Genomic DNA, 4,497 nt, shown 5'->3' with positions numbered 1-4,497 from the left:
CGCGTCTTACCACCTGTTTGTTTTTTCGCCCACCGCAAGTGATGGCCGCTTCTTCTTTGCCTTGTCGCCGCTTTATCGTTTTTTGTTTTTTTTGCAGCCGCTGTGCCACCGCCGCTAGCTAAAAACAAACTACTCGCGACATTGCAATGCCGTCACGCCTCCTCGCACAGACCTCCTCGCACACTACTAAATCTATATAAACAAAAACTAATATAAAAAACCCAAGTGCTGAACCCTGGACGGGGGATCACTCGGCTCGTCCGTCGATGAAGAGCGCGGCCAGCCGCGAGAACTGATGCGAATTGCAGGACTCAGTGAACATCGACACCTCGAACGCACATTGCGGCCCCGAGATCCCTTGTCTCGGGGCCACGTCCGGTCGAGAGGCGGAACGTTACATGTCTTTCTCCGTTAACGAAACGACATCTTGCCGTCCCCGTGCCCGCCCGGTCCTCGGCACGGTGGTAACCGGGACGTCGCAGGAGCGAGTGACGAGGGGGAAGAAAAATAAAAAAAGAATTGACTCCTTTCAATGTCTTTTTTTTTTTTAAAACCCTCTCCGGCCTCCTCCTTCGTCTCCCGCTGGCAGACCGCGGAGTCTTTTCCCTTTTCGACCGCGTGAAGAAACACTGTGGAGGAGGAGCAGGAGGAGTCTGTCCGAAAGCAGCCGAAGGGAGAACAAAACAAAAAAAAAAGCACCGACCTAACCGACTGCCGACGTAAGCGCCGCCTGCTCGTCTCGCTCTCTGCCTCATGAAGGTGTCTCTCAGCGACGCCTCGAGCAGCGCGACGAGCACGGCCGTCGCACCGTAAAAAGGTGGCCGCGTCGTAGGCAACGTCGGATGGGGAGGACCCACGCTTTTTTTTTAATTGTTGGCTTCTTCATTTTCGGTCGGACGGGCGCTATATCGGCCAGCCGTCGTCACACGGAGGGTACCGATCGAGATTCCTCTCCTCCAAACACCACACTCTACTAAAAACCGCCGCCCTCGGCTCGGACGAGACGACCCGCTGAACTTAAGCATATCGCTAAGCGGAGGAAAAGAAACCAACCGGGATTCCCTTAGTAACGGCGAGTGAACCGGGAGAAGCCCAACGCCGAATCCCGTCGCAAGTTAAAGGCTTCGGGACGTGTGGCGCATGGGTCGAAGGCAGCCGTTCGTTTTCGTCTCGCATAGTTCGGAGTTCCCTCGATCGGGGCCGCCCGCGGCGGGTGCCAGGCCCATTCGGTGCGGACGGCGAGCGACGGCCTTCGATCCGAGAGTCGGGTTGCTTGGGAACGCAGCCCAAATCGGGTGGTAAGCTCCATCCAAGGCTAAATACCGGGACGAGTCCGATAGTCGACAAGTACCGTGAGGGAAAGTTGAAAAGAACTTTGGAGAGAGAGTTCAAGAGAACGTGAAACCGCCCAGGGGTAAACGGGTGGGACCGCTCACCGCGATCGCGGGGGGACTCAGTCCGGTGCTGCCTAGGCTCGAGCCCAAACTCGATGTGTGTTCTTGAAAGAGAGGCCGTCGCGGCACAGGTCGTCGTTCGTCGTGTCCGCGGGGAACTCGTTCTCCGCGGGCCAGCTTTTGTGCCCGCGTCGCCGACGAAGGAGACGGGCCGCGTGGATAGCGGGAAGGGAAACGTGGTGACGACCGCGGCGTCGGTAGGTGGCTGCGTCGGTTGGCTGCGACGGAGGGGACTCGTCCTCTCGATCGCTGCTGCCGCCGGGCCCTAACCCGCCGCATCCGTCGCCGCCGCTTCTTCTTTCCTCCTGCTCCCTCCGCGCGCGACTCCGCTGCACCCGTCCCCTTCTCATCGCTCGGCGTAATCATGGCGCGGGCGCTTCGGCGCGACCTCCGCGCGGCCGGCACCGGACGCACTTCCCCTCCGGTCCGTCGTCGCGACCCGTTCCCGGCGTGCAGGTCGAACACGCGGGTTTTTTTCCGTAGGCGGCAGGCGTTTCATCACCCTGAAAACCCCCGTCTTCCCACCTTGTGAAGTCGGGGGCCACCGGCCGTCGGGCCCGCGAACGTAACTGCCCCTTTCTGCCGGGAACGGAGGAAATCTGACACGATCCGTTACACGTGGCGAGCCGGTCCGTTTTGATCCCGCCGGAAGTCGCGTGCGGGCGACGCACTCTGTGTGTCGCTCCTTAGGCGCCCCACCGTCTCGGGCGCGTGCGCGATGAGAGGCGGGATAGGACTGGCGCGGCCTCGCCGTCACGCACCTCGCCGACGTTTCGGGTTCTTGTCGGGGGCAACCCCGCCCGCGCCCGTTTCCGTTTCCGGAGAGGTCGCTCGGCGACGCTTTTTTACTCGAGCCGCCCGCCACCCCGGGTCAGCGACGTGCATCGGCAACCCACCCGACCCGTCTTGAAACACGGACCGAGGAGTCCTGGCCGTTCGCGAGTCGTAGGGGCCACCTCTGACTAACCCCGAAGGCGAAGCGAAAGCGAGAGAGCGTGTAGGAGGGCGTCGATCGGGAGAGGTGTCGTGGCAAAGTCGTCCGGGGGTCGTCGGGGGGTGTCGTCGGTCTCGTGCCGTCGTCTTCTCCTCGCCTCACCCGCCTCCGAGCCGTGCCCGATCCCGCCGGCGCGGCGTTTTCGGCCTTCCGCCGTCGCTGCTGCGGTGCCCGCAACTTTTCCTTTTTCTCTCTTCCCGAGAGAGATAGGAGAGGGAAGGCTCGTGGCTGACGTGCGGTTGTTTTTCCCTCCTCCCCGAGAGGGGACCGGCGCATCTTCCAAAAAGGGGAATTGCCGGGCGCCAGCTTCCATATCCTCCTTCCGCCCATCGGTGAGATCCCGCGGCTTGAACTAGTCCTATTTTGTCGTCGAGTTTAGGCGCTGCGCGCGGGCGCATCACCCCCGGGTCGGTTTCCCCTTTTTCCGAGTACGACTCGGCCGACTCTGGCGTAGCGAGCGACCAGGGACCCGAAAGATGGCGATCCACGCCCGGTCGGGATGAAGCCAGAGGAAACTCTGGTGGAAGTCCGAAGCGCCTCTGACGTGCAAATCGATCGTCGGAACCGGGTGTAGGGGCGAAAGACCAATCGAGCCGTCTAGTAGCTGGTTCCCTCCGAAGTTTCCCTCAGGATAGCTGGCGCTCGATCGTCGCAATTCCATCCGGTAAAGCGAACGATTGGAGGCCCCGGGGCCGTTCACGGCCTCGACCTACTCTCGAACTCGGAACGGGTGGAACGGGCCGACTCTCCCGAACGACGGAGCCGACCCATCCGGCCGCCGCCGCCAGCACGCTTCGCTGGGCGGTTGGTCACCTCGAATGCGAGTGCCAAGTGGGCCACTTTTGGTAAGCAGAACTGGCGCTGTGGGATGAACCAAACGTCCGGCTAAGGTGCCTAACGCGACGCCCATGAGATCCCCGAAAGGGTGTCGGTCGATATAGACAGCAGGACGGTGGCCACGGAAGTCGGAATCCGCTAAGGAGTGTGTAACAACTCACCTGCCGAATCGACCGGCCCCGAAAATGGATGGCGCTGGAGCGACGGACCGATGCCGGACCGTCGCGGCGAGGAGCGATGAACTTTCGCGCCGAAACGATGCCGCGACGAGTAGGAGGGCGCCGCGGCGAGCACGGAAGCCTAGGGCGCGAGCCCGGGTGGAGCCGACCGCGGGTGCAGATCTCGGTGGTAGTAGCAAATATTCGAACGAGACCTTCGAAGACCGAAGTGGAGAAGGGTTCCGTGCCAACGGCGGTCGAGCACGGGTCAGTCGGTCCTAAGACGCGGGCGAAAGTCTTCCCGAAAGGCGCCGGATCCGTTATGAAAGTGAAAGGAAAGCGAATCGAATCGAATCGAATCAAAAGCCCAAACAAAAAAAAAGCGGCCGGCCTCCCGTCGAAAGGGAATCGGGTTAATATTCCCGAACCCGGACTCGGAGAGGGCCCGGGGGTGGCGACGCTGTCGGCAGCGATGTCGGCGGCGCCCGTCGCTTCCCGGGCGAAACCGCGGTGACGCAAGCGAGCCCGGAGACGTCGCCGGGAGCCCCGGGAAGAGTTCTCTCTTCTTCGTAAAGGACCATGTCCGTGGAATCGGCTCGTCCGGAGATACGGAAAAGGTACCTGTAGAGCGCCGCGGCTCGGGCGGCGTCCGGTGCGCTTTCGGCGGCCCTGGAAAATCCGGGTCCGGTTTTCGCAGCTCTCGAGTCGGTCCGTACCCACCATCCGCAGCAGGTCTCCAAGGTGTACAGCCTCTCGTCGATGGCATCAATGTAGGTAAGGGAAGTCGGCAAAATGGATCCGTACCTTCGGAAGAAGGATTGGCTCCGAGGACCGGGTCGGTCGGGGCCGTGCCCGCGCGAAGCGAGGAACCGGTACGGGGCTGTAGCGTTCGCTCCGTTCGCGCTTTGCGGCGAAGGCATAGGGGCCGCGGCGGTCCGTTGTGCGGCGGCGTGTTCCGGTCGAGCGGTCGCGGTCAAGCGAGCGTGTGTTGCGGGTCGGAGAGCGATACGGGTGGGAGTCCGCCGTCGGGCGGCAGGAGTGTGGCGTCGACCAA

General features: G+C 62.3%; 2 non-coding genes across 2 annotated transcripts in view; both read left to right on the top strand.

The window, feature by feature from the left end:
- Window positions 1-231: 231 nt before the first annotated feature.
- LOC145276347 (5.8S ribosomal RNA) lies at window positions 232-389 on the top strand. Its single transcript, XR_013867943.1, has one exon. It is a non-coding gene; the product is annotated as a 5.8S ribosomal RNA (ribosomal RNA).
- Window positions 390-984: 595 nt separating this feature from the next.
- LOC145276349 (large subunit ribosomal RNA) overlaps window positions 985-4,497 on the top strand; it is a 5,720-nt gene continuing 2,207 nt past the window's right edge. Inside the window, exon 1 of the ribosomal RNA XR_013867944.1 lies at window positions 985-4,497. This exon is cut by the window's right edge and continues 2,207 nt beyond it. This is a non-coding gene — a ribosomal RNA (large subunit ribosomal RNA).

The sequence above is a fragment of the Euprymna scolopes genome, unplaced genomic scaffold (genome assembly GCF_053919585.1).
Source record: "Euprymna scolopes isolate OS-2025 unplaced genomic scaffold, ASM5391958v1 sca857, whole genome shotgun sequence".
NCBI classification, from domain to species: Eukaryota; Metazoa; Mollusca; class Cephalopoda; order Sepiida; family Sepiolidae; genus Euprymna; species Euprymna scolopes.
The sequence above is the reverse complement of the archived record's forward strand: the minus strand, read 5'-3'. Positions and strand labels throughout refer to the sequence as shown.